Below are 25,134 nucleotides of genomic sequence, written 5' to 3'. Positions count from 1 at the left end.
ATGTATGCTTTTGAATTCAGGTTGATCGGCCCACGCTCTAGACATAACACGCACACAGCTGCAAATATCCGAAACTCGGGTGCCTTTCATATTTCATTTGCATGCATGATTCAGACACTTGGAGAAAACCTTTCCAGACACAGAGAGCAGAGCTGATCCTGTGATGTGATTCACCTAAGCTGATATTTACGGTATGGGGTTCCCCATTCAAGCCTAGAGACCTTCTATTAGTTTCATAAAACTAGTTTACTAGCGAAGGAAGGGTGGTTGTTTTCCACTATCATTTGTAATATGATTTCTTCCTTCATTTTCTGTGGTATTGTAACAATGCTGATGGTTTTGTCTCTAATCATTTGTCTGATTATGTTAGCCAAAGTACTGCACCTTAGAGCACGTAGTTAAAAATAAACATTTTAAACTTTACCGTGTCTCTGATTACTCTTGTTGTGGACTGATATGAGAATAATAACGAAAAGGTGTTCCTGATTCCCACCATTCCTGAGAGTACTCTAAGTCGCTTATTCTGGGTTGTCTAATCATTGGTAGCTTCGAGATGATACAGAGAACGAATGAGACACTAATGCTAGTCGGATAGGGGTTCTGGGTACTGAGGTGAGTTTTTAGTACACCACAATTCACTGAGGTCCTGGTTTCCTTCGCATAGTTCTGTGCATGAGCAGAATCCCTGCAACACTATCTGTGCCAGAACATTAAAATATAACTTAGAGTGATTCTTCCCTGCTCTGTGCATCGTTGCTCTTCTCTAGATTTTAACATGTGACTCATATCTATAGAGATTGAAGCCCAATATTTATGTGAATAAGCATCCAAGGGTCTGTGGTCTGAACAAAACATGTTGCAGGATGAGTATAGTAATCAGCACATGTCATACCAAGTGATCTGCCATTTCCTCATAGTTCATTAAATTGAAGGTATCTATGGTATACTACGGAAAATAATTAAAAAATATCTTTCTTATAATAGAACTGTACCTATATCATAGCAGCCATTATCAGTCCTTTTTTCTATGATTACAGTCCTTAGAGTTGGAGTCCTACCCACTTGTGGATCTAATCGCCATTGGTGACACTATTATCATACCACAGCTTATCCCTATAAGTGAGATGCAGTGTTTACCTCATCTCGGGGAGCGATTATCGGCATACTAAAGAAGCATCAGTGATTTTTATGGTTAGGGGGTGGTATACATTTGTAACCACATACTTTTTTTTATACTTCAAAAACTTAGGGAATTCATGGTTGCACATAGGAGGATTCTCTATCTCATTTCCCAAATGCAAGGGCTATAAGGTAGAATGTAAATCAGGCCATAACTCCTTGACATACCTCTGAAACATAGTGGCCACACAATTGATTTACTCTATTTTCTTACTCTTTTGCACATTTTTCTTATGCGCGGATTATCTCTTTGATCCCTATTTACAACCTTGGTGGTGGTTTCTACCTTTTGGATAAACGGAGGAGACGTATTCATAATAATAATGAAAAAAAGTTTGTATTGATGGGGCACCCCAAGAGTGAGATTATACTTTCTGTTTACAGATCCTCTTACCACTCACCTATACAGATTCAAAAGGGTGGTCCTGATGAAGGTGGAAACAATATATAATCTCCACTGAAATGTGTGCAGACCTGGTTGCTGTGCAATCCCAGTCGGCAACACAGTCGCAGATATCCTATGAAATGTTCTCTCCGTGATTTCTAGTGGTGTATGTCATTTTTGGCTGGGCAGTGTATTTATGTGATGTGTGTTTGCTAGTGTGGTGTTGTGCGAGAGGTCAGGATGGTTGTGTGGTTGATTCAGGGGATACACCATATGTTCCAATATACATGCTTTTTGTTTACAAATCATGATGATGTATTCAAACAAATGTGACATGTATGTCCAAACTGAACAATTGTACATTTGCACTTATCAAAGTTTTGTGGTTTCAATAATATGCTTTTAGCTTTTGTACAATACCAAAATAAACTTTATATATAAATTTAATAAGAATGAATTGAATAATATAAAACAAATGATAAAATTCATACAATCAGCTTTTGATCTGTCTGTTCAGCAGAGGGTAGCCCATAGAGCTTTTGCAAACCTACAGAGAAAGCATATAGGTCGTGTGGGTGTCTTTCATTACTTAGTTCCAAGTTAGCCATGGCCATCATCACCCTTCAATGAAGATTGATAATTGGTTGGCCCACATCCATTTCTGCTTCAATCCTTTTAGCCTAGTTTAAGAATTATAGGAATGCTTAAATAATGTTCCTACTGCTACAAGCAAGCCTACTTAAGATCACATCTATGCTTATTTTTCACCAATACTTTTCCTCCTACTCTCTCCCTTTTTATCGACTTTTTTTTTTAACAGATTTTATTGGTTTTCCAGATGATATAATTAAACAACTCACAGATATTATTAGGATTGTGCGTGAGCCCCTCCATGCATAAGGAAGCAGTTAAACATAATAACCCCAACAGTTCCAACTGCAATTGTCCAGTGGTCTTGCTAGTTAAATAGTAAAATAGTATTCATCTTAGTCCCGGGCTGTCTTCTAGACCTCTTCCCCTTGTTGTATGTCAACGTAATAGATCATTTATGAACATCCTCGAGGCTCTTCTTCCAGCACAGTGCTCCCCGTATAGCTCCATCCCACCCCACCCCAAACACCCACCCTCCTGCCCCACAGGCATTCCTCTTTATGGTCAGGTCAACTACGTGTGGTCTTAGGCCGACCCCATATTGCAAATTATGTGCCACTCCATCTAGCATGAACCACTGTTAAAGCAGTGTGGGGTGTGTGATACCAGTCAGGCCCATTGTGTGACTAGCAGTCAGGGACGCTAGATGTGTCACGTGATCAGTCGCCCGCATTAGGGCCCTCCCCATCAAGGCTTTCAATCCCCTTCTTCTGTCGGTTGCCGCAGGAGTTCCACTAATGCCACCCATGCCCTTGCTCCTTCCAACGTCTTTTCATACCTCGTTCTTTGGGCTATTTGCAGTCTGAATGTCCCCTCATATTCTGCCCATTTAACAAATTCCCTCCTCCACCTTGGCACGCTAGGGCCACTTTTCGCCTTCCAATGGCGAGTAATCTCTCTTTTAGCGAACACCAATCCCAAGTCTATGAACTTGCTAGTGACCTTGTTCCTGGCTGTGTGAGGGAACCAGTGTAGCAGACATCCTGTGGTCAGTACTACTTCTCTCTCCGTTGTGGTCATTAACACTGCAGTGACCCCCCCCCTTCCAGAAATCTCCCAAGTTTGGACAACCCCAGAACATGTGTAAATACCCCACACCCACCGTGTTACATCGCGGGCTGGCCGCCGAGACACCGAAAAACTTGTTAATCTTATTCGGAGTAAGGTAAAGTGCAGTGTCCCCCCCCCCCCCTCCAGAAATCTCCCAAGTTTGGACAACCCCAGAACATTTGTACATACCCCGCACCCACCGTGTTACATCGTGGGCAGGCAGCCGAGACACCGAAAAACTTGTTAATCTTACTCGGAGTAAGGTATGCCCTATGTAAAACATAGAAGTGGATCAACTGGAATCATGCATTCCTGAAACTCTTCTAGGCCCTTTCCACAAGTTCCCCCATGGCTTCTCATCTATAGCCTCACCGAAATCCCCCTTCCATTTGATGCGCAAGGCAGTCAGGGGTCGGCGTATTTCCTGCGTGAGGCGCCTATATAGGCAAGTAACCGCCTTAAAGGTTCCAGCAGCTATCACTATATATTGACAAACCATGGAAGTCTGAGGCTCTGCTATACCCTCCTGCCAGTGCTTTCGGATGGCTGCTGTCAGGGCGGCATGCAGAAGAAAATCTCCTCTTGGGAAGTCATATCGCTCTAAAAGATCATTAAAGGGGAGCAACGTATTCTCCTCATATAAATCTCCTATTGTGGACTCCCTTTTATCAACCTTGCTGCACTTTTTCTTATACTACTCAGAATGCAGCTCTTATCCTAGCATGAGCTGAGCAAACTAACACAAAATGGCTACTTACCAGTAGGCGTAGTTTACCAGCTTGGAGAATTTTCTAGATTAACATGCTGTGCATTATTTTAACATCTAGTGGTGTAGTGAAGATTGCTATCTATATACGTACAATGCTAAGTTAGCACAACCGCGTTAGATGTTAGAAAGCCATCTTGCTGCTTTTGCACACGACACTGTAGTTACATGTTATTAATTAAGAAATGCTTGCTCCACTTTGCTTCACATGAGAACTGTCTGTTGTTCACATCCCAAACAGTGAGCAGCGACCTTGGTCTGAACATTGTGTAAAGAAACAGTCTGGGTCGCTAGACGGTGCATGTTGTTGGGTTCAGGTTGATCGGCCCACTATTTAGCCATAACACGCACGGAGCTGCAAATACCTGAAAGTCGGGTGCTTTTAATATTGACGTGTTGCATGTTTTGCATTACATTCGGAGGAAGAGCTTTCCCAGGAGCAGAGTCTAGCTGATCCTGTGATGTGATTCCACTAAGCTGATCTTTACGGTATGGGGTTCCCCATTCAAGCCTAGAGACCTTTTATTAGTAATAATAATAATATTAGTTTACTAGGGAAAGGAAGGTGGCTGAGATCCACTGTCATTTTAGTATGATTACTCCTTTCATCTTCTATGGTATTGCAACTATGCTGATGGTTTTGATCTTAATCATTTGTCTGCTTATGTTAGCCAAAGTACTGCATCTTAGGACACGAGGTTTATAAAATAAACTCTTTAAACTTTACCGTGTCTCTGTTTATTCTGTTGTGGACTGATAGGAGAATAATTCCGAACAGGTATTTCTGATTCCCACCATTCCTGAGAATACTCTAAGTCGCTTGTTCTGGGTTGTCTAAACATTGGGACCGCCGAGATAAAACTCGGATAACGAATGGGACACTGATGCTGGTCGGATAAGGGGTTCTGGGTTCTGAGGTGAGTTTTTTGGTACACCACAATTCACTGAGGTCCTGGTTTCCTGTGCATAGTTCTGTGCATAAGCAGAATCCCTGCAACAGTGGTTGGGTCCAGAATATATATTCTTAGTCCTCTTTTTGAGTTTTTTTGTGCTGGACATCATCTGTTACCATATGGTGCTACTCCCAGACCCTTGTGATGTCAGGAATGTGCTCTGTGCGTGGTCACCATCTTCAGATTTGTTTCTACTTTGTGACTGGTCTTGTTTTTTTGGCTTCTTTTTGTACTAGAAAGATTTTGTTTGTTTTCGTTTTGTTGCACCTCAGTTCTTACCTCAGTTCTTATGAAGGGTTACATGTGACTCCAGAAAATTATTCAAGCTGCAAAACTACTACTGGTAAGTATTTTTTTTTTTTTAGATTTACATGCTGTGCATTTATTTTGTAGCAGTATCCTTGGTCACCCTTGAAGGTTTAGTTGAAATGAGGTTGAACTCTTTGGTCACTCGAATATCCACAAAGTAGTGTTTTGTGAATGGCTGACCAAGTGACTGTAATACATGTGTTGTTTATTGGAATATTTACTAGAAAGGCTAGAGTGGCTCCTTTTTTAATTGTGGAATCAGCTGTAGATTTATCTCTCGTTGCATGCAAGCTTTTTGTTGTCAGAACTGGAATGTTTGGACTATCTAACTTTGAATGGTGCCATAGGTTACTGGTGATCCCCTATTTTAACTTGCAACGGATACAAAGAATTGTCTTGCTTTGTCGTCTTCCCTTCTAGGTAGCACATTACTGCCCTGCACACATCCAGCGTATGCAGGGTTTTTACAGGTTGTTGGAAGAAACCTGGTAGTTCAATTGTTTGATACATGTGAAACTCTAATATGAGCATTGGTAGTAAGTGTGAGTTGGTTTGCAAGACTACCTAGTCCTTGTGTACCTGAAGGCAAGGTTCCTGGGTGTTTAGCACTTACATTGCTACGCAGGTTGAGTAAACTGTAATAGCAAATAATGGATGTAGGAGGGTAGGATCCTTCTGCATGGTTACCCCCACTTTTTGCCTGGTGTAGTTATGGGTTCTGACTAGTCTGACTGGGATCCTGCTGATCAGGACACCAGTCTCTGTGCTTTCTCCCTTAAACTGATTATGGACAGTACTTGGGTACATACCAGATTGACTACTGGTGTGCCCTTATAAGACCCTAGTATATGGTACTGAAGTACCCAGGGCATAGGTACACCAGGGGTCTCCCATGAGCTGCAGCATATATTATGCCACCCATGAGAGACCACTCAAATTATGGCTACAGGCCTGCCATTGCAGCTTGTGTAAGCTGGAGTTAGCACCACTTACAACAGATATGATTTTTATATCTGCGGTCACTTCACTTAAAACCTATAAGTCACCCCTAATGTAGGCCTTTCAATCCTGAAGGCAGGGTGCTCGGTTCTAAGTGAGCCTACAACCTTAGGAGTCCATTCTCCAGAGTTGTAAGTGCATCAGCCATTACGATATAGAGTGGCCATGCGTCATTATGCAATGACCATCTCTAAACTGGCTGGAACGAACCCTGTTGTGTTTGGTATCAAACATGTTGGAATCATACCCCCACACCGTAAACGGTGTGAGGGTATGATTCCATGCACTGTAACGCTCCTCCAGGAGGCCCTCAGTGCTCTCAGTACAAGTCTTCCAGACCCGACAGCAAAACATGGCTACTGCGACCACAGAAACAATTCTGTCCTCCTGCTGCTGAGCCAAGCTCGAGCAGAGGAAGGTAGGACAATAGGTATCCTGTCACAGGGAGGTGTGACCACCTCCCAGACGGGGCTTAGTGTATTAGCACAGAGTGGGAGCTCTTGCCGGCACCACTCTGCTTGCTTGAGGGACACATTTGATGCCTCTCAAGCAACCAGCTCGGAGCTGTTGGCTCCCGCTCTGGCACGAAACTGGACAAAGGACATGGGAGTATCCTCCCCATTGTCCAACTCCTCCCCTGGGTGGGAACCCTGAATCATCCCAACCCTTTCCTTAGGGTACTGAAGGGCTTACCTGTGGGTGGGTCTCTAGTTTCGTTGAGGGACAAGATTCATATCAAGGCACCACTTCATCTTCGCCCGTCTGGGCACTCTGGACTTCACTGGACTTTGCTCTGGGCATAGAGATAGGCACTCGGAAGACTCCTGCTGCTCCTGGTCTCGTCGCCTTGCTAGTCTGCTGCAACGTCTGTGCCTGTACTCCATACAAGATCTTTCCTCCCAAGCTTATAGACACCGGAAGGAATCTCTTGAAGTGAAGGAGTCAATTCCCTGCATATACAAGCACCGCAATGATGCTGACCGGTCTGCTGATCCTGGGCTCCCAAGGACTCTGAAAGGCTAAACAACACAGGTGGTGGTTTTCCACATCTCCTGAGGTCTGCCCTGCCCTCTCACCAAATAGGAGGCCAGTATCCCTCGTAGGAGCCGCAGGAACTGAACCCCTGTGCACCGCGTCGACTTGCCGTTGCAAAGGCTTGTTGACTGTCTTCCTCAGAGATCTTCAGGTTCCAAGTAACCTCCACCTCAAGCATCTCCTCTGGCCAAGATCTTCGCCCTCACCGCATCTCTTGCATCGTGATGATGATGATGGAATTTATAAAGTGCCAGCATCGCACCCGAAGGAGCATCTCCGTGCTGTAGGAGAGGAGTATGCCAGGTCAGAGCAATCAGTTGCGGCAAAGTTCTGTCTTTAGGAGTTTCCAAAAGAGGAGGAGATTGGTGCACTTACCTAGCTCAACAGGTAGTGAGTTCCAATACTCTGGAGCTAGATAAGCAGAGGTTTTGCCCCCAGCTCAGAGTTTGCTTTGGCAGGGGACAACGAGCAGATCCATTTTCCCCGAATGAAGAGATCTGCCCAGTAGATAGCGCTTACGTTTTTCCGCCAAGTGCTTGGACTTCCACCATGAAGTGCTTTGTGGACTATACTGCAGATTTTTAACTCTATTCTCTGTGCCTATTGGGCACTCCCATGTGGCATAGACACTGTCCCCTCTGCGTGCAGGTACCTCTCATCTTGAATCCACCTTTGGGTTCCACCGGACATTTTCCACTTCTTCACCAGCTGCATCCTCCTGAAGTCCTCCATTGAGTTTGACAGCGGTTTTCGATGCCACTTCGCACCAATGCACCCACCTTCCCTGGTGTAGGTATCCTAGTTCCTAAGGTATCCACGGGTGGGGTGGCTCTCCAACCTTCTGTCTTTCACAGGGTTTCTTCAGGGTTCACTGGGAAGGGTCCTTCTTTAAAATTACAACCGCGACTTACTCATTGACTTGAACTGAGCCTGTGGTTGTGTTCCCACTCTGCACACGGCCTCCATGGGGTTCCTGGTTACTTACCTCGGGTGGTTCCTTGAGTCCTCAACATTTCTACGTCTTCTGGGTTTAGTCTTGACTGGGTATAGTCGTCGTGGTTCGCATTCTGCTATTTCAGTATATGGTTTGGTTCCCCCCCGGTGACCACTGTATATATGTGCTACTTACCTGTTTTCTTTGCAAAGTATTGTGTGCACTGCGTGGATCTCAGGGTAGGAGATATGTGTTAGTGAGTGTCTTATAATAAATGAATATTTTTATAAATACACTGTGTGCTTCTTTTTCACTTAATCTATACCAATAAGATAACGTTCTGGCAAAACAAACTGCTTCACACTCCTCCTGGACTAAGCCTGAAGATTGCTCTCCACAGCTACCACTTAGAGAGCTTTCTAAGGTTGTCTAAGACCACTAAAATCACCATAACGTTGTCTAAGTGCAGGGTGCTACACTTAGATAAGTGAGCACCATATCCTAAGTGAGAATCCTACAATAGAAAGACAGTCTTTAAGGTTAAGAACCTGAGTTCTGCCTTTTGGAGCATTTCAAAAGGCTCCTTCTTTAGCTTTGTAAGCACCAGGTTGAAGTTCCACATGGGTGTTGGTGCAAATCCAGGTGGATCTACTCCCTGTAGAAACCTTTTGATCACAAGCGCTGTGAAGAAATGTCTCTAATTGTTTAGGCTACTACTGCTGCCAAGTTAGCCTTTACTTAAGCATACATAAAACTAGTCTGTGGTATCTTGTATCCTGTTGTGGAAGAGTTCCCTCTACACCACAGGACCTAGCTACTCCATTTTACTGTGTGGCATTTCCTTGTGCTTGGCCTTCAACCTTTCTTTAGGATGTCTATTGATCGCTTTGGGAGATTTAAGTGCCCACAGTCTATGTCCGCTGGAGCCAGGCAGATAGACTCCAGTTGGGTTCCAGCTGGTGAACTGTGCCTCCCTGCACAGACTGCAGGTCGTGTAGCAGGCAGTCTTTTTATGTTTCCACAGGGTCCAAGACCCACGTCTGCCTTCCCACGGTGGAGCAATTAAGATCAGCATAAATTGCAACCGTTTGCACTTATCACTAGAGCTAAGAGGGGAATTGGTGGAACAGTATATGCAAATTTTCTTGACCAGTCTATCGGCAGAGCATTCCCCCAGGGAGCAGTGGTGTGGGTGCCTAGATGCAAAGTCTTGGAATTTGGTATGTTCTGGAAATGGAAATATGTTCACCTTTGGAGTACCCCCACTATTGTTATGTTATATTGTTTTGTAAAGCGTGCAGCTACTCAGCAGAGGGCCCCAGCGCTAGGCAGTTAGAGATCAAACAGGCAGCTGGATTAGCTGTTAAAAAGGCAGATTTTTCATTTCCTCTTGAATATATCCAGGCTGTGAGCAAGTCTTAGGTCTGGTGGGAGTCTATTCCAGTAGAGAGATCCCAGATAGGAAAAGGATATCCAACCTATTTTGAGACGATTAATGTAGGGCACTTTTGCCAGGTAAGCTGAAGATAACGAAGGGTGCGTGCAGGAATGTATGCTCTGATCCCCTCACTGAGATAGCACACACCCGTCTCTTGCAATTACTTGTGCATAAGGACCATAGCTTTAAAGACCACCGGGAGGATATGAAAGGCAGGGATCATTTCGGACCTAGGTGGGAGTCTGAGTAGCAGTCTCGCCGCAGAGTTCTGCACCACCTGCATTTTTTTCTCCAAGAAATGGGCTGGGTGACCGAGGTACACAGAGCTCCCATAGTCAAGTCTCGACATAATCAGGGCCTGCATTACCTTACTACCAGCAGACTCAGATAAAAGAGGTAGACGTTTTTTCATCACGCGGAGCACTCTAAAGCAGGACCCAACTAGGGCTTGAATCTGAGGTTGGAAGGAGGGGGAACTATTTTGATCCCGAAGTTCTTTACGTAGTTTTGTGGCGCACGAGGGTGCGGCATGTTGCTTGGCCGGCAGGTTTCCACAAAATTGTGGGGGCGGTCTCCTAAAGTCACAATCTGTTTTGTCCAGGTTACACCTCAAGTGTAACCTGGACAAATTAGTCACATCTGGTGCGCATTGATACGAGTCGCACCAGACAGTTCTGGTCTCAAACACAATACCTCCCTGGAAATGAGGGGAAACATCCAATGTGCATGGACACAGGTCGCACCAGACACTACCTGTCTCACACAACAAGACTTGCAAATTCCATGCCGCCCTGGAAATGAGGCACAACGCCTGGTGCACGTCAATACGGGTTGCACCAGATCCCAGTCACACATACAGGTGCAAGTTCAGCACTGCCGAATGAGGTAGAAGGATATACTACCTCAGAGGGTTGCAACCTGTGAATCGGACACCGCATGCAATGAGCATGCGGTCAGCAGGACCATGAGAGATGCTGCACGATCGACGAAGCTGGCCACACAGGGGCCTCAAAACCAGGGAATCTGCTCTCCACCACCAAGACGCTTATGCATGTTGAGGCCCGCACGATGCAGGGGCCACACTCCTCCAATGCAGGCAATACTTTTGGGGCTCTGCACAAGGCATTCTGGTATCCAGGCACAATGCTTCGTTCCACGCTAACGCCACCCTACCAGTTGGGAACCAGCAGACAATGTGGGCATTTAAGAGGGCACTGCTCTCCAGGGCTCATACATGGCTATGGGGATCCACTGCGGGAGGTCTTTGATGTCCCCGAAACCACCACAGAAGAACATGGGGCAAGTCAACAAGCCCTTGGAGAGCACACTTCAGGGTGCCACACTGCATTGGGTAGTCAGCACAGGCCAGCCACCATTCAGTAAGGGTGCACGGTCCCTTCCAAGGGCAGTAATTCTACTTGTGCACAACATATTCCTCTTGCAGTGTGCACCACACAGTTCCAGGATGTTCCACGTCCCCCACAAGTTTATCTCTATCCTGCTGAAGTATTGTACCAGCAGTTATACTGTAGTGCGCCTTTGAAGTTGGGGGGTGGTTCCCAGGGTTTCCTTTTGAATCACAGATGTCTCCCCTAAATTTCAGTTCCGTCTGCCGCGAAATGCAGATCTTTATTAGAACATTGGCATGTTGGGAGCTCAATTTAAACAAGCATTGGCATAGCCAATAGGTCTCGCTTTTGGTACCTTATAAGTATTTACTTATGCAGCACAATATCCTTGGTGCAACAACATCAAATGTTGCATGGCTTAACACATAAGGTTCCAAAGGCGAGACCTATTGGCTATGCCAATGCTTGTTTAACAGGACATCCTTGTCCCAACTTTCCCACCCTGGTGACAATGCCAGGTATGAACTAAGAGGCAAGTTAGTGGGCAAGTGTACCCTGCACATGACCTAGATTATTTTAAAACATGAGCAACATTATTACCTATGAAAAGTAAGTCTACTACAAGAGGTTTTTGTGCAGAGCACATCCCGAGCTCATGCATTTAAACTCGCGGTCATTTGTGGTAATGAAGTAAAAGGAGCTTGCTTAAATTAAATATTTGCCTAGAATCACACAATTTTGTCAAGAGTGGGAAGCAGGGATTGATCCCACATTTTCCGGTTTATTTATGCTATTCACCAACTAGAGGGGTATCCCTCTATTTTGTATCAAAGGTTAATACTTTGACATTAATTCTTGGCATAAAATCGGAGCAAAGGATGTTTCCTTTTAGCTGAGCAGCTCATATGCTGCACACATAGGACAGGCCTGGAGTCCAGGCTCTTAGAGACACACAGGAGGCCTCGCTTACAAGCACTGCAGCCTGAAGAAGGGGCAAGAGGGGGGCTGCTTCTCTTTACAGGCGAGTAAAATAATATACAACGCCCGTTGAGTGCTTCTTCAGATTTCCTGGGAGGCTTACCAGTCTCAAAATCGCAAAAAGCCTGCGTGACGTACAAACCAGCGGTGCTATGGTCTCCAGGAACACTCAGACTCTTGGGGAACACCCAGCTGCACTCAGGAGGCGAGAGAGGGGAGTCGTGATGTAGAACCCCACAGGACCGTATTACACGAAAGGGAACGATTTAGAAGTTACCTCACGAGACAATAACCAAAAACATTGAACGTCTGCTGAAAAGCGAGAGGAAATTGTAAAATCGAAGTGCGAAGCGCCGATGCATATCGCTGCCACGAAGAACAATATCTAACTCCTTACGAACGTATAGATTACGGTTGCGTACAATGAAATGACATCTGAAAGCAATACATTAATAAGTGCACATAGTATTAAATGAAATCTTACTGCGCCATGCTCGGGAGTTAGACAGGGAATGCAGATCACATGTAATAATTGGATTAGTGGGGGTCTAAATAAAGAACATCACACCCTACGAGTACAAAAAAAGCGGCACACAACTTTGCGGTAGTGTTTTAAAAAGTAAGCAATAATTACACACTTGTTGCAGTCACTTTTCTCTCTATACCATAATTTCAAACCCTCGCTAGTCTTTACAAGTATATATAGCGCGAGCGGCTTAAATTATTGCACCAGGGTAAAAAGAACAGTTTAAAAGAAACGAGAATAAAGGCGACAAACAGTGTTGTGCTGATAATACCTTTTAAAGTAGGCGAGCACATCAAAAAAAGTAGATGGTACACTATCAAAAAAGATGGTTGTTTCTTCTTTTAAAAAAGTTTCATTGTTTCGGATTAAAATACAACTTTTGGCTTTTTACCAGCCCACATCAGAGGTTCCAGCTGGTTATCGCAGCAGCGGTCACCTCTCCGGGGAATGTCACCCAGCACCAGCGTGGACCAGATCTTGTAAGAAACTGGCTCTATATATCCTGCACCAAAGTGAGGTACAGTGTGTATAGAGTCCAAGGGTCTCCAGAGGTTTGGCAGAGGTTTAAGTTAGATAGAACCTTACTCTCTAAAGTGGTAGCTTGGTCGAGCAGTAAGGCAGCATCAGAGGACAGTGTTAAGTATTTGATGTAAACACAGTCAGCAAATGAATTTACACACTCAAGAACTGAACTCTAGGCCAATTATTTTTGTATAAAAAATATACTGGTGTTTTATTTCTAGAACCAAGAAAGCCTGGTACAGGTAAGCATATAAATACTTTGCAGTAGTAAATTACTTGTATGAACACAGTACAAAATTGCAGTACAACTTGTACTGGTTTTGGTTACAGTTCTAAGTAAGCAGTTTGCAACACATTGCAGGTATAGTACATTCAAATGAATGGGCTTTTTAAGTAAAATGCAGTAGATTACTTTTACTAACACAGGTTTGGATCCTAGATTCAGCCCTGGGAAATTACACACTTGTTGCAGTCACTTTTCTCTCTATACCATAATTTCAAACCCTCGCTAGTCTTTACAAGTATATATAGCGCAAGCGGCTTAAATTATTGCACCAGGGTAAAAAGAACAGTTTAAAAGAAACGAGAATATAGGCGACACAGTGTTGTGCTGATAATACCTTTTAAAGTAGGCGAGCACATCAAAAAAAGTAGATGGTACACTATCAAAAAAGATGGTCATTTCTATATTTTAAAAAAAGTTTCATTGTTTCGGATTAAAATACAACTTTTGGCTTTTTACCAGCCCACATCAGAGGCTCCAGCTGGGTATCGCAGCAGCGGTCACCTCTCCGGGGAATGTCACCCAGCACCGGCGTGGACCAGATCTTGTAAGAAACTGGCTCTATATATCCTGCACCAAAGTGAGGTACAGTGTGTATAGAGTCCAAGGGTCTCCAGAGGTTTGGCTTAGATAGAACCTTACTCTCTAAAGTGGTAGCTTGGTCGAGCAGTAAGGCAGTATCAGAGGACAGTGTTAAGTATTTGATGTAAACACACAGTCAGCAAATGAATTTACACACTCAAGAACTGAACTCTAGGCCAATTATTTTTGTATAAAAAATGTACTGGTGTTTTATTTCTAGAACCAAGAAAGCCTGGTACAGGTAAGCATATAAATACTTTGCAGTATTAAATTACTTGTATTAACAGTTCAAAATTGCAGTATAACTTGTATTGGTTTTGGTTATAGTTCTAAGTAAGCAGTTTGCAACACATTGCAGGTATAGTACATCCAAATGAATGGGCTTTTTAAGTAAAATGCAGTAGATTACTTTTACTAACACAGGGTTGGATCCTAGATTCAGCCCTGGGACACTTTCTGAAAACAGGTGAGTAAATGCGTTTTAGTTAGAGGTACGATTTTTAAAGAATATTATTGTATTTCAAAAGTTGAAACTTAGAAACCTTTTCACATAGAATCACCAATGTTATCCTATGGGAGGAAATTCACTTAGCAGGTAAGTTACTTTTGCGTTACATTTGTAATCCAGTTCTGGACTCCTAGATTCAGCACTGGGACATCGACTTAAAACAGGTAAGTAATTACGTTTTTGTGGTTTGTGAGATTTTTAAAGAATATTCTTGTATTTCAAAAGTTGACAAACTTTTTTACAAAGAACCCCCAATGTTATCCTATGGAAGGAAATTCAATTCACAGGTAAGTTACTTTTTAGTTACTTTTCTTACTCAGTGCTGGACACCTGGGTTCAGCACTGGGACCTTTCCTGCAAACAGTTGAGAAAATTCAGTTAGGTTATTTGTGCGATTTTTAAGGAATATTCTTAGTTTTCAAAATTCAACACTTCAAAACTTTTTGGGAGAAAAAGTGTCAATGTTATTCTATGAGGAAAAAGGGGTGATCGGTTTCCAGGTAGGTAAAAGGTGTTTTGAATTAGGGTTCTGAGGTTAGGCTCAGGGGTCTCCAAGGGTCAGTGATGCACTGTTGTACCCCCAGTGGCACTAGGGCGGCCAGGTGCAGAGTGTTGAGGCCCAATGTTATCCTATGGAGGATAGGTGGGCTCCCGTTGGTGGTGGCAGGCAAGCAGGCCACGGGGTTGTGGGAGCAAAGCTCCTAGGGTTAAGCTCAGGGCAAGTTGGGGACCAGGTTAGCACAAAAGGGGCACCCTCCGCAGCACTAGGGCGGCCAGGTGCAGGGTGTTGTTTTGAGGTCGGGTGCCCTGTTGATTTCAATGGAGATTCTACGGGACAAAAACACTGCAGGCTCAGGGACGAGAATCTTCCAGGTGTGACCCCCACTTCTAGGGGTAAGTTGGGATGGTTAGGCACCACTGGGTTGGGCATACAAAACTGTGGGGCGTCGGGTGCAAGGGTGCCTTTGGATGTCGGAGCTTCTTCCTGCTCTGGTCGCGGTAGGGCGGGGTCCTCTGGATTGAGTCTGCAGGTGTCGTCTGGAGGCTTGAGGCAGGTCATGGGTCGCCGGATCGCAGGTCAGGATCGCTGGGGGGGGGGGACCTCCTTGTGGTGTCTGTTCACTCAAACACGGGCCGGGCTCGGCGGGTGCAGTGCGCGCTGGATTCGCGGTTTCTGGCTGGCACCAGAAGCTGCAGTTTAATCACGTCCGGTGTTCATGGGAGAAACAGCTTGGAAAGTGAATGCAGGGAGGTCCTCCAGGGTTTCACAGGAGCAGGTTCGAGGTGAGACAGGCCTGTAGGGCTGGGGCCAAGTCAGTGGGCTTCGTCCTCTTGTTAGCTCTGCACGGCTTCTCGTCCTTTTCTTGTGGTTGCTGGATCTGAGGAAGGAAGGTTCACGGTGCCCCTAAATACTAAATTTAGGGGCGTTATAGGTAGGTAAAGGGCAGGGACCAATGGGTCCCTTCCCTGGGGTGGGTACACTCCTATTCTGCTACTCTCCGAGGGGTGGAGCAGGAGCCTGTCCCTGATTGGCTGCGCCCCCCCATCCTCAAGTTGGCAGGAACTCGAAGTTGTGCTTCACCTCACCTCCCCCACCTTAGGGGTGGAGTTGGCAGAGGTGGGCACACCTCTCCCTCACTTGTTTTTCCCGCCGGTTCTCCCACCCAAAGTGGGGGGCAGAACCAATGGGGACTAGTTGCTGAAAGCAACAAATGGTCTGGAGAGGCTCACAATGGCGGCATGCCTTTGAAGCTTCTCCTTCGTGAACCCTGCCCGTCCTGGGGAGGAGGCTTGGCACCTCATCCCAGGACCCAGGGGTCCAGAAACATGTCTGGTGGTGGCAGCTTGCGCAGCCACACACTGGTAGTTGGTCGTTTTTCATGGGGCATCTCTAAGATGCCCTCTGTGGTGCATTTTACATTAAATCCCACACTGGCATCAGTGTGGGTTTAATGTGCTGAGAAGTTTGATACCAAACTGCCCAGTCTTCAGTGTAGCCATTATGGTGCTGTTGAGTTTGTAATGACAACCTCCTAGCACCATATACTCTTAATGGCTGTACGGCACTGTAGGGGTACAGGGCTGATGCACCTGTACCCTCAACACTGGCATAGGGCACCCAGCTAGAGGGGTGACTGATGTATGCCAGTGCAGTGGTTTATGGGCATGGCACACAGGGATATGTGCCATGTAGACTGTTGTTCTGCACCCAGACACTCAGCCTGCAAAGGCAGTGTGTGTGTGTCAGGGTACAGGGCCTCCAAGGGTGGCACAATAAGTGCTGCAGTCCTTAGGGGCCTTCTCTGGTCACAGTGCCCTGGGTACCTATGGTACCATTTACCAGGGGCTGACATGTGGCCAGAGATGCCAATTGGGTTTTGTTTTGGGGAAAGAACACAGGCCCTGGGGTCCTGATTGGCAGGGCCCCAGAGCACATCAAGTCAAAGAGCATCAGTAGTCTGGCAACAAAAAAAAAAAAGGGGGGGGTGCAACAGAAACCCACTTTCTCAAAGATCTGCATTTACTAAGATGACAAAGCAGCAGCAAACTAGGTTACTTGGAAGCAATGCGATGGGCATCAGCAACACGCCCGTACTTCTGTTATCTAAAGGGCAGTCATCCAGGAAGTGTAACGCCGTCAAAGGAAACACCTGCCTCCTGTTGCCACAGCTCACATTGCCAAACAGAAAACAAGCCCTGAAAGACAAGCGCGGGCCCTGGAGTAGACAAGACAGCTGGGAAAGTCTCAACAGGTAAACTTGAAGAGATATACAGTCAGGTGGGCCGGGGTGGGCTGCAGGGCGTCGAGGTTCGGCTGCAGAGTGCGCGTGGCGGGAGAGCTCACAACACTGGACACAAACACCGGCGAGAAGAGGCATGGCGCGACGAGAATAGCCCCGGGGCATGTCAGGCTATACTTCGTGGACTATGATTTGGCTCCCCAAAAGCCAAGGGTCAAAATCTTTTCTTCCAATCTATCCAGCCAGGCCCTCAAATGGCTGAGGTCTGTCGTTCTAGTTGCATGGCCAATGTTTATAGCAGTCTCAGGGGGATGCACAGAAGTGGCATTTCTAAGCTATTAATGACAAATTCCTCTACCACAGGAAAGGGTTTGTCATTGTGAATCCAATGTTAGGAAACATAAGGCTGCTCCATTGTAAGCCACTATTGCAGCTTGAAGTAATTTCAACCATTACCCATAGTAACTTGTGGAAAGAGCAAACCTCAGATGTAGTGAAAACACACATGGGTATTCACTACCCAAGCAGGGAACAAGTGTACCTGCCCGGCCTTTCACCCCTTAACACTTACCCCATTAGGGTCCTAGTGATAGCAAAAGGACCCCTCAAGATTGGCCAGCAGTTTAGAAAGGCAAACCTCAGCGGGGGCGTCCTGTGTTTTAGGGAAAGCTACCAAACCCAGACATGTCTGAAAACTAGACACCCAGGAACGTCTAGGGAAGTGTGACTTGTGTGGATTTCCCCTCACCCACCCCCATTTTCTTACCTAGAATCCACTGCAAAACTCAAATTTAGCAACAAAAAAAAAAAGCACATTCCTCAGATTTCTGTGTGGGATCACGATGCCGGCACAAATTTCCTACCACCCAACACTTGCCTCGGTCTCCTAAAAGTATTATACCCAACTTGTGCCCAAAACAGTCAGCCTAAAACGTATTTAAAACCAGCATTAAAAACGCAATAGGTCTCGCCTTTGATTAAGTTAAAGCCATTTGCTTTGCTACACAATACCAAAAGCGAGACCTATTGCATTTTCAATGCTTGTTTTTCCAAGCATTGGCCGCGTGCGCACACAACTCCCGCTTCTCACCCTTCCCCACCACATATCACGTCTCGCGGCCGCATCAATAAGATGTGGCCTAACTGCTAGAGCGTACGACCTCGAAGCTTGGTAACCAGGTTCGAGAGTCTGCGGCTCAACCTCTTGTGATTCTGGGCAAATCACTTCATCTCCCCACGCCTAACAAAACATGGATGTGCCCGTCTGGAACATCTGGTGCTCGTGTAAAGCACCCTGATACCTCAGTGTTGAGTTCGAGCTATATAAACCTACAAGACAAAAAACCCAGCTCTGCGGATCTCACACGCCCTCACACGTACACTCACTGTCACGGGCCTCAGAGATGCTCTCGTGCTCCTGGGGAATGCACTCTCCCCCCTCCATAAGTGCCCCTCGCTCCCAGAAGATTCACGCACTTCCTGTTGGTTGGCGAAGAATGAGACAAGCTCTCACGTGACAATTTCGGGGTATAGCGCCCACGGTTGTTAAAGTCACCAGAGAAGCCAGAGACACTGTTCTCTTTTAGAGCCGTCCTAGTTGGACTGGCTCGCCTCACTTCCTTTTGTGCTAAAAGGTTTATCTTTATGGGGCCATGTGTTTGGCCCCATAAAGATAAACCTTTTACGCCAGCAGTAAGCCAGGGCAGCCAGTCCAACTGGAACAGCGCTAAAAGAGAAAAGTGTATGTCACTGGAAGCTCTTTTCCAATGGCTGGCCACCGTTTACCATAAACGGTGACGCCAGCCAATAGAAAAGAGGGGCAGGGCTTAAACCCAGCTAGTGAAAGCTACCCTAAATCATTAAATCTTGCCAGCGAGACTGCGCATGTCTGCGCAGCCTACGCCAGGCGAGACCTAAAAATGCTTATGAACACACTTTGGTGCCTCCTCAATCTACACGTTTTCAGACTTCCCGGTCATAGGCACCCATCAACACAAGTGAGGTATAATTTTTATTGGGAGACAGAGGAACGTGGGGTGGTAGGAAACTTGTTCCGGCACTGTGATACCACACAAATTAGGACAAATACATTTGTTTGCTGAATCTAAGGTTTGCAGGGGTCCTGGGTAGGAAAACATTTGGGGTCCCACGTAAGCCACACCTCCCCGGACTCCCCAGATTTGTAGTTCAGAAATGTCAGGGTTTGGTAGGTTTTGTAAGATTGCTGCCAAGCCCAGGAACAAAAACGCAGGTGCTCCTTGCAAAAACAGGTTGTTTTGTGAAAGATTCTGAGGCACCTGCATTTTTAGTCCCTGGTTTGGCAGCACATTGCAAAGTCACGTTTTCAGTGGAAAAATTTGACCATGTTGCGCTTTGGGTCGTTTACTGTGACTGGCACTAGGTCCACACAGAAATGAGTAGTTTTTTTTCCACCCATTGAGGTTGGCAAGGGATTCCGGGTAACAGAACCTGGTGAGAACCACACAAGGCAGCCCATCCTGGACCCCATGGGTGTCTAGTTTGCTAGGTTTCCATGGTGCCAGCTGAGCTAGAGCCCAAATTCCAGCTAGGCACATTGCAAAAAAATGGTCCATTTTCAGTGGAAAAATGTGATGTGTTGACATTGTGTTTGTCAGTTTCCTGTCGCAGGTACTAGGCCTACCCACACAAGTGAGGTACCATTTTTACAGGAGATTTAGGGGAACACAGAATAGTAGAACAAGTGTCATTACCAATTGTCTCTGCAAATGTGCCTTTCAAATGCAAGACAGCGTGCAAAAAGCCATTTAGAGAAATGCAGTCTAATTCACATGCTAGTATGGGTACCCACAAATTCAGAGATGTGCAAATAACCACTGTGTCTAAACTTCAATTCTTGTGCGCATTTCAGAAATACATAGGTTTCCTTGATACCATTTTTCACTCCATATTTTACCAAACAAATTGCTGTATACCCACTTTACATTAAAAAACCACTGCAAGGTGCAGTTCAGTTACTGGCTCTGGGTACCTCCGCTTCTTGGTCAACCTACAAACCCTACATATCCCCAAGAACCAGAAGGGTCCAGCAGACGCAACTGTATATTTCTTTTAAACATCTGCATTTCAATTTGTTTATTTCAAATTTCTATAGGAAATCCTTAAAGGATCTACATAAATGCCCCCTTTGCTGTATTCATAAATTTGTCTACTTTTCAGAATCAGCTTTCTGGGATCTACCACTGGCTTCACATTCAATTCAACCACTAACCGGAAAGAGGATGAAATGAGCTATGTCCCAATTGAATTACAAACTGTTGAAAAGATTGGTTTTCCAACATTCCTCTACCTGTTCCTGAAAGCAGAAAAGATGGTGATTTTAGCACCGCAAACCCTTCATTTAAGCCATTTGCAAGGGGTGGGGGGTGGGGGGTGAGGGGGGACTGGGACATGTTTTCTAATGCAGCATTTCCCCCCCCATGTTTTTCAAAACCACCAAAAATATGGCTGCATTTTGACTAATTTCAGGCCCCTCCAGGTGAATCCACAAACCCTAGTTACCTTTCAAATCCCCAGAATGCGGAGGAAAAAATAAATAAAAAGGACACAAATTTGGCATGGATACCATATGTGGCCAAATATCATGGGGGCCCAAGCATAGACTACCCCAAGTACCCAAAAAAAGGCTTAGCGAGGGGAGGAATTTGTCTGACGTGCCTCTCCTCCATCGCTGGAGAAAGCCCTCTATTCTGCCTCACACTTTGGAGCGGTTTGTGTGGAGTCACTCATTTGAGAAACATGCTCCTCTGGAGAGGTTGGCCCGTCCCTCTTGCTCCATCCAAATAGGGTTGCTGGTACTACTATTCTTGTTGCTGGACAGTGTTTGAAAGGGTGCACCTTGAAAGCTAACCCTTTCCTAGGATCCTCGAAATTGCAGAGCCCCCCCATGGTCTTTATCGGGTCATTGTCCTTATTTGCTATAGCGCATCATCCACTGCAAGACACACAGGCAGTTTTTGAAACTTTAAACCCACAGCCAGGCATGCCGCCTCACGGTTGTGCCTTCAACCAGCTGCTTGCTTTATCTGCAGCATCCAGTGGAGACTTAGACAAGGGTTGGTAATAGTCTTTCCCTCAATGAGGGAGGCTGCCCTCTTGATACTGCTACAGAAAGTGGAACATCAGCCCTCCAACTCCTCCCAATGTTGGTGGGCTGTTGAGGAAGCGTTAAGAGTTTGCAATCATCCACCGAGTTGCTGCACTTCTCTTGCCCTCCTGGTCTCAAGGGAGGGCAGGAGATGTTTGCCCTCTTCCTTGCAGCGACTACTACAGAACCTGCCACTGTGCTACCCCTGAAGTGGGTTGGGGAGGAAAAAAAAAGTGGTCCTTGGATGAGTATTTCTTCTCCACCCTGCAAAAACCAAATTTGGCTCCGACTGCCTCCCTTTAATATAGGATGCTGATCTGCATTGGGAGGAGATGGCTCTTGTTCTGTGAGGTACTAGTTTCTAGGCAAAAGCAAGTCTGTGCCTACCTTTAGTTGGACCCCATATTTGGGAAGTGCGACAGTTACACATTAGCTTTGGGGTCCTGTCACTGGTAGTCTCATTTTCAGCATCCTGAAATATAGTACAGAATACTTTGAAGAACCTTTCCTGTTCTTCCTCCTGGGACTCTGGCATGGTAGGTAGCTCAGGTTCACACCCTTCTTTCTGTTCCAGGCTCATTTCACCTAAAGGTTTCAGCAGGGTTTCAAATTTGCTAAGGGATGCATCAGAATCTTTTCTGGAGGATGTCTGCCATTTAAGTCGAGAGGTGGCTGTGTCTTTTCAATTACAACTCCTTTTCTTTGGCATCTAGCACAGGCAGCTGCCTCTTCAGGACCAACACATCAATGGCTACCTCTGCTGTCTTCAATTGCTCATCCTTTGACATACAAAGTTTCTCAGAGGAATGTACTCCACTAAGGTACTTGTGACAGAACATGTAAGCTCCTTCGGTTTCAACTTTCGTTCGGTCAATGAAGGTTTCGGCACAGAGGCAATTTTGTTAGATTTTAAGTCCAATGCTTAAGCTTCTTGGTTTTTTTTCCTGTTACAAGAGGGCATTTTCAGTGTACCCTAGTGGTAAACTGGCTCTCTCAACCTATCCATTGGCACAAGATCCCTACACCTGGACAAACATCTGTGCCCACATTCTCTTCTTCGCTTAACACCCAGAGTTCCATCAGCAATGAGCTTCCCTACTTCTGCATCTGTATAGAAGCGCAATGTGCACGCTTTGCCCTGGTCCTTTGAGTCTCCAGTAGAAACTGCACATTTCACAGTTGTTGGCACAGTGGTCTTTAAGCAAGCTAACGGTGCTAAGCCGATGGTTGTCCTTCTGGGCAAATCTTTAGTCACAGTTGGCGCACAACCTAAAGGATCACACTTCTAAAAATGTATGCAACTATTGAGGCAGCAGATTGTCAAAAAATGCACAAAGCACTACCAGGATAGAAGCAACTGGCTATAGTCTGATCAGTCACATCATTTGTTCTAAACAAGACTACACTGGGCGGATTTACAGATTTCTTTGCAGACCTAATGGCAAGAACTACAGGATCCTAAACACATTTGTGAGACAATTTAACAAGACTAGGGTTAAAGTACATTCACTTTATGTAGGACCTGGCAACAGGTTAATGCTCTTGAAATAGGTTTATGAAAAGCTATGACCCATCCCAATTATGAATAACTCCTTTCTGGTTTCACTTTGTAAAAAAGCAATTGCCTTGAAGTGTTGCAGCGATTGAAAAGGTTTACACAGTGAGCTGCACAGTTGTGTAATCTCTCCCAATAGTCGGCTCTTTAGATCAATCAGAATAACTTGTGGCAAGAGTAACCTCCAACAGTTCTTGATGAGCACCAAGAAACCCTAGAATACAATACCACCATGAGTCTGTTGTCTCAGCTCTCATAGCATGTGTATCACTTACTCTTGCGCTCAGCGATGAAGATAGCCACACATCTTGCTTAAAATATCTCCTAGTTCACTACCAGTTTTCTGAAGTTATTAAAATGCACTGAGCAAGAAAAATAAGATTTAGGTTCTACTTTCCTATGCCAACTAGTTTTGATTTCAACGGTACACCAAAATGCGATGGGAGACTCAGGGGTCCTATGAAATTGCTGTTGGTAGTCAGCATTCCAGTTTTTGATAATCTTTCCACACCAACAGATTGGACATTCAACAGATTGGTGTAGCCATCTCAAGACATTACGTTACTATGCGATCCCCGTCCCAAAAAACTACTGATACAATCAAGGTAATCTTAGTCTGCCTCAATACTCTGAGTTGGTTTAGCACCTCCTCTCCAGCGTTGTATAGTAATCCTGAACAGTTGGATAGTCATAGCTAAGAACAAAAGCCCTCCTCCCTTAACCCTATAACGTATAGTTAACCTGTCGGTGTCGTTTTGCAGCTTGAAGACCATCTGGATTCACTATGCTGTGCATTATTCCGCCATCTTGTGGTTGGGTCTGGAATTGTATTATTTTCTTTTATTATCGTGGCCCTGGTGGGCGGTGACGTCCCACCATTTGGTGTCCTTCATGACGTTGGTGCACTTCCTGCGGAAGCTCCCACCTTTGGACACCATCTTCGGATTCTTTTCTCGTGTTAATCCCGTTTGTTCTTTTGTAAAGTCTCGTTTATCATTAACCCTTTACCTCCTGTCCTCATCTTTCTGGTGGAGGAGTGTGGGTTTGCTAGTGAATCAAGAAAGTCTTCAAGCTGCAAAACTACAGACAAGTAAAACTACGTTTTGCAGCGTGACGCTTTCTGGATTCACTACGCTGTGCATAGACTTTGTAGCAGTTTGTCCTTATTGTGGTGGCTCGGAAGAGGAGCACTGGTTACTGAATGTGTTGCAAGACCTTCTGTCCCACTTGCCCTGCTTTGTTAATTTGAATATCCACACAGTAGTGCTTAGTGAATCTATGCACTGAAGACCATGTTGCCGCTTGGCAAATGTCTTGATAGGTGTGTTCGCTAGAAAAGCAATTGTTGCTCCTTTCTTCCTTGTTGAGTGAGCCTGAGCTGCTCCTTGTAACTGTTTTCCTGCCTGCGTGTGGCAGAGTTGAATGGTCTGCGCAATCCATCGTGGAATGGTATTCTTGGTGAATGGTCATCCTAGAAACCTGCTTGCGAAGGAGACAAATAACGGTTTTGTTATCCTGCATTCCTTTGTTCTCTATATAGCGCATTACAGCCCTTCTGGCATCTAGTGCGTGTAGAGCCCTTTCCGTTTTTGTGGTCGGTTTGGGGGAAAAACTTGGTATTTGGATTGTTTGGTTAATATGGAACTGAGACATCACCTTTGGAATGAAATGTGAGTCCGTCCTCATTACAATCCTGTCCTTGTGTATTTGTAAGTAGGGCTCTTGGAGTGTGAGTGCTTGCAACTCACTCTTCATAGTGACATGATTGCCACTATGAAGGCAGTCTTTAGCATGTGCAGTGTAGCCTTGTGAATAGGTTCAAAGGGTGCCTTCATCAAATGAGTTTACACTACGTTGAGGTTCCATGCTGGTGCTGGCATCCTCTTTTTGTGGGTGGGGGGAGGGGGGGGGGGGGAAGATACTCTAGGCCCCTTCCAAGAATCTCTTCACCACTTGAGGTGAAGAAACTTTTCCCAGTTTCACCTCTTGTGTAGGCCACCACTGCAGCCAAGTGCAGGGATGTTTAGCTTAATCCGCTTTGTAGCAGGTGCGTTCAGTACTAAAGTACTGTTGATTCCCTTGTGACCTTCCGTTGTAGTTTCTCCTTGATGCACCATTGAGAGTACCTCTTCCAGTTTGCTATGTAACACTTTCTTGTGGTAGGCCTCCTTGAGTACTGCCATTGTACTCGCTGGTAGTTTTAGGTGCGCAAATTCTAGGTCTTCAGGAGTCATGCTGCTAGGCTGAGACCCTCTGGTTCTGGGT

The sequence above is a fragment of the Triturus cristatus genome, chromosome 3_2, assembly GCF_964204655.1.
Source record: "Triturus cristatus chromosome 3_2, aTriCri1.1, whole genome shotgun sequence".
Taxonomy (NCBI): Eukaryota; Metazoa; Chordata; class Amphibia; order Caudata; family Salamandridae; genus Triturus; species Triturus cristatus.
Note: the sequence above shows the minus strand (reverse complement) of the source record.